This window comes from Leucopleurus acutus (assembly GCF_964270905.1).
Source record: "Leucopleurus acutus genome assembly, chromosome: 8".
In the NCBI taxonomy this organism is placed as follows: Eukaryota; Metazoa; Chordata; class Mammalia; order Artiodactyla; family Delphinidae; genus Leucopleurus; species Leucopleurus acutus.
The window spans coordinates 3,047,111-3,060,850 of record NC_139151.1 but is presented as its reverse complement, the minus strand read 5'-3'; the positions used below and the strand labels follow the sequence as shown (position 1 = coordinate 3,060,850).

At 46.1% G+C, this 13,740-nt stretch overlaps 1 protein-coding gene across 3 annotated transcripts in view; it reads right to left on the bottom strand.

Annotated features, from left to right (window-relative positions):
- The window catches only part of OPCML (opioid binding protein/cell adhesion molecule like), a gene marked incomplete at both ends in the record, with an annotated part of 1,080,793 nt that overhangs the window by 79,060 nt on the left and 987,993 nt on the right, over positions 1 to 13,740 (bottom strand). The window lies entirely within an intron of this gene.

Genomic DNA, 13,740 nt, shown 5'->3' with positions numbered 1-13,740 from the left:
TATGGTATTAATGGAGTATTTTTATACTATATAATTATATATAACTAGGTGTGTGTGTGTGTGTATATATCCAATTATATTTGTGTTATCATATTTATATGATACCTATTATTGTATACTTATACATTAACATATATATTTATAAACTTGACAGCTATGTCAAGTGTGTTTCACTTGGAGTGTTTCAATATAACAAAATATAATATCATTGTTTATATACATGTTGATCAAAGGACAATACATATAATTATTTCCGTAACTTGTCAGAAAAGCTAATTTGATAAAGCCTATTCTTGTGGGAACTAAGCATTTTTATTGAAATAGAGAGTATTCTTTTTTGTGTGTGATACGCGGGCCTCTCACTGCTGTGGCCTTTCCCGTTGCGGAGCACAGGCTCCGGACGCGCAGGCTCAGCGGCCATGGCTCACGGGCCCAGCCGCTCCGCGGCATAGGGGATCTTCGCGGACCGGGGCACGAACCCGCGTCCCCTGCATCAGCAGGCGGACTCTCAACCACTGCGCCACCAGGGAAGCCTCAAAAGAGAGTATTCTTTAATGTGATAGAGGGCTCTTTGAAGCAAGCATCATGCCTAACAGAAAAGCACTTGAAATATTTCTATTGCCGAGATGAAAAGAACATTGATCCCATTGCTCATTACTATTATTAAATATTGCTTTGAAATGCCAATAATGACAATCATACTCAAACTCCTTCTAAAAATAAATTAGGGAAAAACATTTCCCAACAAATTTTATAAGGCCAGAAGTACCCTGATACCAAAACTAGACAATACTATTACAGACCAATAGCACTTATGAACAGAGATGCAAAATTTTTAACAAAATATTGGCAAATTCAACCTAGTGATACAACAAAGGATAATAGATTATGAACAAATGAAGTTATTCCCAGGAGTGCAAGGTTGGTTTAACATTAAAAATAATTCAGTCTAATGATCATGTGATCATCTCAACAGATGCCAAACAAAACAACTGACAAAGCGCAACATCAGTTCACACACAATGAGACAGACGAAAGCAAAACTCCTCTCAGCAGCTGCAGAAGAGGACTTCTTCAATCTGATGAAGGCCCCCATGAAAAACCTAGAGATGACATTATACTCGATGGAGAAACATAGAATCCTTTTCTGGTTTTCTTCTAACCAAGAAGTCAGCCAACATCATTTCTACTTAACATTATATTGGTGAAGGACCAAGCCAGGGCAATAAGGCGAGAAAAAGAAGTGAGGCATATTGATTGGTAAGGAAGAACTACAACTGTCATTCACATAAGACAAAGCAATTTATATAAAAAATCTTAAATAATCTAAAAATATTTACTAGAACCAATGAATAAACTTGACAACGTCACGGGATGCAAGGTCAATATATAAAAGTCAGTCGGATTTTTATATATTTTCAATGAGCAACTGAAATTTTTACAATACCCTTTATAGTAGCATTCAAAAACATGAAACATTTTGGAACTATACACTGAAAGCTATACAGCATTGACGCCAAAAATTAAACAAGACCTCAATAAATGGAAGAATACATTTTATAGATTGGAAAATCAATACTGTTAAGATGTTAATTATTCTCAAACTGATGTATAATTTTGATGTACTGTATTTCCAATCAAAGTCCCAGCATTTGGGGGCTAGATATTATCAAACTGATTCTACGGTAATATAAAAATATGAAGGGCCTAGACTGTTACTTTAAAAAAGAACAAAGTTGGTGACTTATACTATCTTATTTTAAGTCTTACTATAAATCTACAGTGATCAAAACAGTATGGTATTGGCATAAAGATAGACATATAGATTAATAGAAAAAAAAAAGTCCAAAAAGAGACTCAATAACAGTCAATTGATTTTTGACAAAGAAACCAAGGTAATTCATTTGGAAAAGAATAGTGCTTCCAACAGACGGTGTTGGATTAACTGGATAACCATATAGAAAAAAATGAGTCTCATTTTTTGAGACTGATCTCCCACCCTGCACATAAATTAACTCATGTGGATTCTGTACCTAAACAAAAAACCTCAGGTTTTAAAACTTCTAGGAGAAAACACAGACAACCTTTGTAACCTTGGGTCACATCTTATTTTTTAGATAAGACATAAAAAGGAAGCACCATTAAAATAAATGTGAAGGCAAGACACAGGCTGAGAGAAAGTATTCCCAACGCATATATATGATTTAGAACTGGTAAGTAGAATATATTAATAATTATTACAACACAATAATTAGAAGGTAAACAAACCAATTAAGAATAGTCAAGGGGCTTCCCTGGTGGCGCAGTGGTTGAGAGTCCGCCTGCCGATTCAGGGGACATGGGTTCGTGCCCCAGTCCAGGAAGATCCCACATGCCGCAGAGCGGCTGGGCCCGTGAGCCATGGCCGCTGAGCCTGCGCGTCCGGAGCCTGTGCTCCGCAAACGGGAGGGGCCACAACAGTGAGAGGCCCACATACCGCAAAAAAAAAAAAAAAAAAAAAAAAAAAAGAAATAAAAAAGAATAGTCAAGGATTTCAAACAACACTTCACAAGAGATACACAAATGGCCAATAAGCACATGTCTTTAATCATCAGAGAAATGCAATTTAAAATCAAAATGTGTTTTGCCCTACATACCTATTAGAAGGGATAACATTTGAAAAGCGGAAACCACATGTTAGCAAGCATGTGCAGTGACTACAATGCTTCTACAATGCTGACAGAATGGAAAATGATACAATCACCCCGGAAAACGGTTCGGCAGCTTCTTGTAAATTTAAGTATAAACTTACTCTATGGCTCACCAATTCTATCCCTAAGTATCTACCCAAGAGAAACATACGTCCATGACAAGACCAGCCACAGAAAAGTCCACAGCAGCTTTCTGCATAATAGTCAAAAAGTAGAAACAACCATTGTGCATTAGCTGGCAAATGAGTAGGCAAACGTGGGCACGTTCACGTAATGGAATACCGCTCAGCAATAGAAAGGAAAGAAGCACACACGTACCACGAATGAGACTTACAAGCTGAGTGAAAGAAGCCAGAAACTAAAGAGTACGCATTCTCAGATTACATACATTTTGTGTATTGTTCTAGAGTATAAATATGTTGTGTGTATGTGTGCATATGAAGCTCTAGAAAAAAGTCTACTGTAGAGCAGCAGAAGAAAGATCACTGTTTGTCTCAGGTTGGAGTGGGGATAAGATTTGGGTATGAAAATAAGGAGACTTGTTGAATTGATGGGAATACGCTGTACCTTCATTAGGGTCGTGGTTACAGAGATGCATGCATTTGTCAAAACTCAGCAGTTAGGGATGGACATAGAGGGTATTATGCTAAATGAAACAGGTCAGAAAGAGAAAGAGAAATACTATATGATCTCACTCATAAGCGGAATCTAACAACAACAACAACAAAAACCACCTCATAGAAAGTTAGCAGATTTGTGGTTATCAGAGGTGGAGAAGGGTGGGGAAAATTGGATGTCAAAAGGTACAAACTTCCAGTTATAAGATAAGTCCTGGGGATCTAATGTACAACCTGGTGACTATAGCTGAGACTACTGTAAGGTCTGTTTGAAAGTTGCTAAGAGAGTAGATCCTGTAAGTTTTCTTTATGAGGAAAAAAAATCTGTAACTCTATGAGGGGATGGTGTTAACTACACTTATTGTGGTGATCGTTTTGCAATATATATATATATATATATATATATATATATATATATATATATATATATATGTCTTTGTGCTGTCCACCTTAAAATTAGTGTTTTATGTTAATCATGTCTCAATAAAACTGGGAGAAAAAACCCTCACCAGTCTACACTGAAAATAGGTGCATTTTATTTTATGTAAGTTATGAAGACATAAAAGTGGATTTTTTTAAAAAGACCATGTTCTTACCTTCCTTCTATTCACTATTTAACAGCTTATGACTTGCTTCCCATACCCTATGTAAACCTCATCTCATATCAGTTTCATGGGGACAGAAATACATATATATGTGTAATGAAGTAGAGATGTTGTGTTGGTTCTGAGGCTTTGTGTTGATCCGGAGACTGAGTAGCGCTGCAGAATGAAGAGTTAACAAGCTAAGTCAATTTACCTTAGAAAGCTAAGAAAGTTACCACTGCACGGAGAGACCAGGTAGATAGTTTAGGTGAGAAAGTAGAGATCTGATCACCGAGAGTTGTCATGGAGTTAAATACAGAGAAAAGACTGTAAAAGTGTCATTCAACTATCTTACTATCTGTTATGTAACATATATTGGGGCCACTTTGAAAGATTTTGGTAAAGAGTTAGCTTATGTTAAAATACGTTTTCTCCTTGTGACCAAACCTGATTCCTTGTAATGCGACATTACAGTTGGACCAGTTACAAGTGGTCCTACGATTTTGTGTTACAACAATTTCACACTCTATGCCCCAGCAACACTAAACTGCTCATATATTTCCAAGTACACCATGTTGTTTCTTATTTCTACATCTTTTATCTTGCTGTCTCTATTGCCCAGGATATTCCTCTTCTCCTCTCCCTCACTCATATTCTTCCTTTTCCTTTGACTAAACCCAAACCGATTTTTGAGTCATATTAGTAGTCACCTCTTCCAGGAAGCCAGCCCTGATTCTCCCATGTTTCCCAGTTAGAGTGAAATGATCTCTCCTGTGACTATGCATGTATCTCACTGTGCTATAATTAGATATCACTATGCCTGTGTCTCTCACTAAATGTGAGCTCCTTGAGGAAAAGTATCCAGCTATGTATCTTCTAACCCCGGCATCACGCACAGTACCTGACACGTAATAGGCGCTCACTAATTCTTTCTTGAATAATTGAACAAGTGCATAAATAAATAAATAATTGAAAGAATTTTGTTTCCAGCTGCCATCAATTTAACCAGTCTAGGCTCCCTCTGTAAAATGCATAGGGTTGTCCCTGTTTTAATTTATTTTATATATTTTTCTGTCTGCATTTTGACAGAAGACCTTTGTGAACATATGAGAATAAGTCAGAATGGCAAGTGGCTACATTTGAGGGATGATCTTGGTGATAACGGGGAGTTGGAGCTGGAGTTGTGACAATGATGACGATGTCACTGCAGTGTTTTGTAGGATCCAATGTGTAGTCAAAGCACACAAACAAGGAGAAGTCCAGAGAGTCCAGAAAGAAGGGAAGTCTTGGCAGGTACCAAAGGACAGACGTAGTCATGGGAGACGTCCAGAGAGACAAAGCTGGAAGGATCAATAAATCTTAAGAGCAAAGGCAAAAAATTAAACAAATAAATAAATATATGGGAAAAGGAAAAACAAGCCAATAAATACAAAAAGAATTAATTTTCTCACATATTTCTGCAATAATTTTCTCCTTAGATATTTCTTCTTTTAGCTTTATTTGATCGTGTGTTTCCATGACAATGCTTTTGTAATATTCTCTAAAGAAAAAATAAACGGTAATTTGATCTTTAAGTAAAAAAAAGAGTGAAGGCAGGTGAGTTGTGAGCGCACAGGTCGGGTGATTTGGGGCAGCAATGCCACGAGACAGGGATAGGCAGGCGGTCCAGCTAGATGCTTCAGTACAGAGGCTGTCTCCCGGTCCTTTTCATGAACTCCTGCTGGGAACTGGGGTGCCTGAGTTCTCAGGAGCGCAATTCCAGCTGGAGGTGGCTTCTGAGGCTTCCAGATCCATTTCACCTTAGCTGCCATCAGAGGTGCTGGAAATATCAGGAGATTCTTAAACTACAACTCGAAGTGTTCCAGCTGCTTTCCTGCCCTCGGGGACGGGAAGTGCTCCTGGAAAGGTATCCAGAGGGTTGTGGGCAGCCTGAAGCCGAGGCAGGAGTAAGAAGACTAGGAGAGGGGTGCTGGGAGGGGGAGAAGGAGTGGATTGGGGTGCAGCCTGGCCCGGGAGGAGGAAGCTCCAGATATCCTGCCAAGTGATGTTCCGGGACCCCTGAAGCCAATGACGCTCTGAAAATAAGACTCCTTCTTCCGTTAGCTGTGCTGGCAGCATCCTCACTGCTCACAAGGGAGACATAGGCTTTCCCTGCAGCTGTAATGACTGCATCCGGTTCCAATGGTGCAGGGACACATAAGCAGGGGCTCCGTAGAGCAGGACGAGGCCCAAGGGAGTCCCGAGAAGAGAAGAAAGCATTTCCAGACGGCAATGGTGTGGAGAGGGGAGGTGAACTGAGCGGAGGGAGGGTAGGGGAAAGACGGCTGGAAGGAGAGGACAGGCAGCTCTGACTACATCAGTTACTTTACTAAACATTACTCTTAGGAAGCAAAATCATCCAGAGTATCATTAAAGGAAACGATTTCCAGCACCCCTGAGGGGTGACTCACCAATAAGTGATTCTGGAGTGGGGAAACTGTTGATAATACAAGAAGGAAAAAAAAGAGAGAGAGAAGGAAAAAAGGGAAAAACAGAAAGAAAAGGCAGGAAGGGCTTCAGTGGCCACCTCCTCTCACTAATGAGGTTTTGCAGGGATGGGTTGGGGAGCCCTTGGGCTATGCTTTAGGTGGTCCAGGGGAGATCAGATTCCCTCACCTCCTCTCCACTCCATCTCCTGTGTGTGTGAGTCAATCACAGCCTCCAGCTGGGAAGCCCAGATTCAAAGTGACAACTCTTTTTGCTTAATGATTTCAGTTCCCCTTGATCCCACTCACATCCAGCGGGGGTTCCCTCTCAGAGGCTGGACCATTCGGAAGACTGGAGTGCCCCACTCCAATTAAATCCTCCAAGTGACTTCCTGTCTCCTTGTTGCCCTCCCTCCTCTGCATCCCATATGAAGAGAGGCAGCCAATTAAGCATGGGCACTACCTTTAAGGAGAAAAGGATTTGCCCCCTCTGCCACCTTTTCTAGAGTCACACCTTGACCTCCTTCCTGAGGAGCTAAGACCGGGCACCGTGGAAGCCTAGGATGGCAGGTGCTCTGAGGAACAAGACAGGATGGAGATGCATGCAGAGAGGCGTGGTGATCCAAGGACAATGGTGCTTCAAGGACAAAGCACCTGCCTGAAAAAGTTTCAGCGTTCCACCCCCTACCGGACTCTTACTCGCCCTCCCTGCCATGTTGAGATGGTTACAAAATTCCTGAGCCCACCTGGGCGATGCCCACCTGGGCAATGGGACCTGTCCCAAATAAGGAAAGGCATCTGGCCTCTCCCACCCTATTGAAGGAAGGGTATATGTGCCTCAACCAATCAGTAAATGAAATTTTCACCTCGGACCATTCCTTTGTTTTCTGGCTATAGAAACCGATCAATGGCACATGTTTGGCCTCGACTCTCCCAGACTACTAGGAAGTCAGCCCACTGTTCTGGCAGCCACCCTTCCTTCTAATAAGTTCTATCTCCTTTACATTCTGCCTTGTGTCTGGCAACTCTTTTCCAGCCCGCGTTCAGACCACGACATTTGGTGGCCCGTACGGGGATCTCCAGGGGGGCCTCTGTCCCCACCTCCTCTCCTCATTCCTTGGGACTCTCTGGGAACAGGCAAGTTGCTGTGGAAGCAGCAGAGGAACTCTGGCCAGGGCCACACCCTGGTGTGTTCCGAAGGCTCCACGGCTCACTTTGCCCCAGTAACTGCCGCCCAGAACGGGTGAGGGTCCCTCTGTCTTCCTTCCGCCCGAGGACTGGGCCGATTGGTATCGTGCGGGCACGGGTCTGGCATTTAAAAGCCATTACGGCACCTGCCGCTTGAAGACTCCCATGAAAGGATAAGGGAGTCACGGAACGGACCAGGCTCTTAGAGCGTCTGCCCCCAGCAAGACAGCTTCCCAGCAACGTGAGGGACATCGTGGATGAAGCCAAACACGAAGCCCACAGCCCCTTGGCCACCACCTCCTCAGCAGGGTCAGAAGGCGGAATCCTCAGTCCTCTTTTCTGTCGCTTCCGCTTCTTTCTCCTTGGCTCAGACTGACTGCAAAGGACCTCACCGCCTCTAGATCGTACCAGGAGCTCCTTCCCATCCCTGAGAGTCTTCTGACACTGAGTCAATTTCCAGCTGGCTTCCGGGGATTCCCCTCTATGGTCACTGGTGCCTGAGTCGGACGGAGAGGCCACTGAGACAAAGAGGGACACCTTTTCTGCCCGTCAGTGATTCTCAGTGCCCCCATTCTGCTGCATTGAGGCTAAGAATGGGTTCAGGTACGTCTATTCCCTTAGACTCACCTCTTGGTTGTATTTCCAGGAATTGGAAGGAATTTGACCCAGACAATCTCAAAAAGAGGCTCATTTTCTTTTGAAATATGGCTTGCTTCCAATACAAACTGGGGGACCAAGAACAATGAGCTCTTAATGGGACGCTAAATTACAACACGATCCTCCAACTTGATCTCTATTGTCGGAAACTAGGAAAGGATTCCGAGGTTCCATACATGCAGGCCTTCATGGCCCTCGGTCAGAATCTGAGCCTGAGGGACTCCTGTCACGCGTGTCTCTCCACTGCTGCTTTAATGCCTCGCCCTCCCCCCTCTCCTCCTTCAGCTTCACTACCTTGTCCCTCCCCATCTCCCCCTCCACCAGATATCTTGGATGACCCTTCTTGTCCCCGATCTCACCAGTCTCCCCCTCAGCCTTCTGCATCCCAACGCCCACCTCCACACCTGGAAGCACACCTTCCCTCCCTTCCCCACACTCCGTCATGAGCAGCCCAATGCTCTGAATCGACTCCCAATATGCTTCCCTTACAAGATGTCGCTAATGGAGACCTAGGTACTATCAGAGTTTCTGTCCCCTTCCCCGTGTCTGATCTCTCTCATATTCAAGGGAAACTGGGCTCCTTTAGCCAGGACCCCTCCAGGTTCATCAGGGAATTCCAGGCCCTAACTATAGCCTTTGACTTAACCTGGCCAGATATTCCTGTGGTCCTAACTACCTGCTGCATCATGAGGAAAAGGCCAGGATGTGGGCCTTGGCTCAGGCCTGGGCAGGTGAGGCACATGCCAAAATCCTAATGAGAACCGGGCGGGGGCAGAGGCAGTCCCACGGGCAGACCCAGGATGGAGACACCAGGCGAATGAAGATGGACCAGCAGGAGGGCTCACTAGGAGAAATTACGTGATTACCTGCCTACTAGAAGGTATGAAAAAGGCAATCATCAAAGCTGTCAATTATAATAAACTCAGAGAAGTCACACAGGAACACTCGGAGAAGCCGGCCCTTTTTCAGACCCAATGAGCAGAGGCTATGAGGAAATACACTAACCTAGACCCTGAGACCCCTGAAGGTCAGGCTATACTTGCAGTTCACTTTATAAGCCAGGCGTCCCCAAGCATAAGACAGAAATTACAGAAACTAGAGCAAGGGCCACAGACCCCATTTCCTGCCCTGTTGACACGGCCTTTAAGGTCCTCAACAATAGGGAGGAGGCTTCTAGGAACAGACGAGAACGGAGAGGAGGGAAAATGAAAACGGCACGCTCGGTACACGGCTCTTGCCATCGCCCAGTCCCCCCCACGACAGGGACCCACGGGAGCCCCTCTCCCGTCTCGGAGACCACCGCTGAGCTGCTACCAGTGAGGTCAGCAGGGGCACAGTGTCAGGAACGGCCGCACCCCACCACCCTATCCCCCGTGCCCTACTGTCGCCCAAAGGGTCACTGGAAGAGGAGTTGTCCCTGCCGCCCTCAAGCGGGGAGGCCAACGCCACAACCTCTCAACACCAGGCGTATTTCAGGTCCCAGCCCCCTGGGCCGAGGTCAAGGCCAACTGCCCCTGTCGGTGGTAACTGACTAGCAGGGGCAAGAACCAGACTGCGGTCTAGATCTGGGGCTCCTGGATGTGGATGACTGACGGTGCCCGGGGCTCAGTCTACAGGCGTCTATGTTCCCCATAAGACCAGAGGAGCCCTGGGTAACCCTGGATGTGGCAGGGGCTGTTATACCCTCCCTAACTGACACAGGGGCTACTTACTGAGCCCTGACCTCCTTCTCTGGTCCCACTCGCTGTTCCTCAGTCCTCTTAACGGGGATAGACGGAAAGCCCTCCCATGGCCATTTTACACCTCCCTTATCCTGTTCCCTTGAAAATACTCTAGTCACCCATTCTTTCCTAGTTCTCCCAGCCTGTCCAATACCTCTGGGAGGCCAGGAGCTTTTAACAAAATTTAAAGCCACTTTATCATTTACGCCAGTAAATATGGGCTTTAATAGCTACCGCGAAGCCTACTCTAGATTAGGTCCCACCCCATATCCTCCACCAAGTTGCCCCTGAGACAAGGGACAGCTCCACTCCTGGCAGGTCCACCACCGCCGCCCCAGTAGCCATCCATGTAAGAACCCTAACTCTTTCCCTAGGGAACTGCAATACCCACTTAAGGAAGAAGCCTTGAGGGGACCTACAACCTCTGATTTCTAAATTTCTTCAAACGGGACTACTCGTCCCCTGTAACTCCTCACGTAATACCCCGATCTTCGCAGTAAAGAAACTTGATGGTTCCTACCATTTAGTTCAAGACCTAAGGGCCATTAATCAGGCTGTGGTCCCTATTCACCTGATAGTTCCTAACCCATATAACCTTTTGAGCTAGATTCCAATACAAACCCAATGGTACTCTGTCCTGGATCTAAAGGGTGCCTTCTTTTGCATCCCAGTCTATTCTAACTCTCAATTCCTATTTGTCTTTGAATGGAGAGACCCTAATACCAAGTATGCCCAGCAGCTTACTTGGACAGTCCTATCCCCGGGTTTTCGGGACAGCCCCCATTTGTTAGGCCAAGCACTACCAAGACCTCTCATCACTGACATTAGAAAACAGAGGCTGCCTACTTCAGTACTTTGATGATCTCTTCATTTGTAGCCCAGAAGGACTAACTTCAGAGAGTAATACTATACTTGTTCTCAAACATTTAGCAGAACAAGGGTACCAGGGCTCCCCAGCTAAGGCACAGATCACCTCCCAACAGGTTACCTTCTCAGGACTAGTGTTAGCCCTGGGAAGAGGCATATTGCTCCTGACTGTAGAACACTAATCTTAGATACGGCCCAGCCAGCCGCTAAACAACAGCTTAGAAGCTTTTTAGGAATGGCAGGCTTCTGCCGAGTTTGGATTCCTACTTGTGGACTGTTAGTTAAGCCTCTTTATGAGGCCCTCAAGGGACCAGAGGATCTCACTCTTGAATGGACTCCTGACATGGAAGCAGTCTTTAAACAAATAAAAAAAAGCCCTAGTCACGGCCCCAGCCCTAGGTCTACCAGATCTGACAAAACCGTTCTCTTTGTTCATGAGAAAAAGGGAGTAGCCCTGGGAGTATTAACCCAACCCTTGGGACCATCTTAGCGCCCACTAGCCTACCTGTCTAAAACCCTAGACATGACATCTCAAGTGTGGCCCCCCTGCTTTAGGGCACTAGCTGCTGCAGCCGTACTAACAGGGGAAGCTCCCAAACTAACAATGGGTCAGCTGCTTACCGTTTTTTTTTTTTTTTTTTTTTTTTGGTACGCGGGCCTCTCACTGCTGTGGCCTCTCCCGTTGCGGAGCACAGGCTCCGGACGCGCAGGCTCAGCGGCCATGGCTCACGGGCCCAGCCGCTCCGCGGCCTGTGGGATCTTCCCGGACCGGGGCACGAACCCGCGTCCCCTGCGCGGACTCTCAACCACTGCGCCACCAGGGAAGCCCCCTACCGGACTCTTACTCGCCTACCCCACCATGTTGTGACGGTTACGAAATTCCTGAGCCCACCTAGGCAACGCCCACCTAGGCAAAGGGACCTGTCCCAAATAAGGAAAGGCATCTGGCCTGTCCCTCTCCCACCCTATAGAAGGAAGGTATATGTGCCTCGACCAATCAGTAAACGAAATTTTCACTTCAGACCACTCCTTTGTTTTCTGGCTATAAAAACTGATCAATAGCACACGTTCGGGCTCAACTCTCCCAGACTACTAGGAAGTCAGCTCGCTGTTCTGGCAGCCACCCTTCCCTCTAATAAATTCAACCTTCTTTACATTTTGCCTTGTGTCTGGCAATTCTTTTCCAACCCACATTCGGACCACAGCAAGAGGGAAGCCCCAAACTGCAGCATCACACACATAAATTCATGAGCGTAAGATGGTAAAGTCGCTCACACAATTCGTCCAAACTGAACAGCATGGTGAAGGCGAGTCAGCCCAACTCTTGACGTACATCCCCTTTATAAAGCTAATGAGTTTTCCAGCACAAGTCAAAGGTTTTCCACAAGGACAGGATGGGTCAGGAATCGAGGAACACCTTCCAGATCACAGATCACCACCCTCTGGAGACCCAGGCTGGTGAGAGCCTCACTATTAGGTAAAAATCTGATAGAAAGAAACCTCGGCAGTAAGACTATCTGGTCCCCGGCATGGTGGACAGTTTTTAGAGAAGGATGGACTAGGAGAGATGGTGGGGAAAAGGGAAAAAAAGCACTTTAGGGATGAAACTGGAAGTGCCCCCAACCGCCTAATGCAGATCAAACTTGAGTGCCTTTGAAACTGAGCAGGACCCTGTGGGGCTCTGCAGCACAAAAGCCTTCCTGCTCCCCCATTTCCTGATTACAGGAAATAGGCTTCATTCAGCCTCCTTGACCTTCCCTGAGTTCCAATGGACAGGTTCAGGTTCAAACAGATGCTAATTAGGAAAGGAAGGGGATGCAGAGACAAGGGAGGAACAGTCAAGAAATAATACTGCAGCCTTGGGGCAGGTCCTGGTTCTCCCTCAGGCGATGCACATCACAATGTCTTGGAGCTGTTTTGCAGATACTGAAACCCCCACCAGGTGGAAGAAGTTAACTGTCTGCTGCCCACAAGCACATAGACCCCAGACCAGTTGGAACCAGAAAGTTTATGATGCTGACTCCCACTTACCTCCCCACCAACCAGTCAGAAGAATGTCCACCAGCTGATCACGCCCTCTTTGAACCATTACTATAAAACTCCTCACTACCACCTCCAGGTCGGGACACACAGTTTTGAGGGCATTAGGCCACTGTGGTCCCCTTTGCCTGGCAAAGCAATAAAGCCATTCTTTTCTCCTTCACCCAAAACTCTGTCTCCGAGACTTAATTTGGTGTCAGGATACAAAGGTCGGATTTGGCTTCACCTTCCCCAAACAGCTTCACTCACACACCAAACTCCCCCTTTATCCCCCAAACAATGCTTCCCAGATCTGGAGGCTACTCTAGGCAGACCCCTACAGCCCTCTGCTTTATTTTCCTCTGGCTTCTTCTGTAAGATAGGTGCAAGATTGACAGATAAGCATGCAGTCATTCAATAGGTACCTTCTGGTCACAAGGCATTGCGCTAGGTGCCAGAGAACATCACAAACGTTTAAGCCGGGTACCTGTACTCTTATGTGCAGGGAGGGGAGAGGTATCTCCTCTGGCTGGGATGGAGCACACCATCTCAGAGAAAAGTTAGTGAACCAGTGAGTGAATACATTAAGACAAACCAGGTGTTTGGTCCCGGAGCAGCGAGAGAGCTGGGCGAGCACAGAGGCTGGGTGTGGCCACCCTTGTATCCTCGGTGCCTCCACCTTGGTCAGCCTGCTCCACAGCCCCTGTGGTCACCTGGATGAATGCTGTGCACCCGATGTACTGGCGTGTGTCTGTCTCAGCCTGATTCTAGCTGATTTAGACATGGAAGCCCCTCAGCAACCCACCCAGGGCTCCCTAGTCAACTTCCAGGGTCTTCCCTGACCCATGATGGAGAACGAGGACCCCAGGCATCCCCTTCCCTGTCTCGTTTCTATGAGAAAGAGGCTATCTCAGGTAGCGTGGCACCATCCA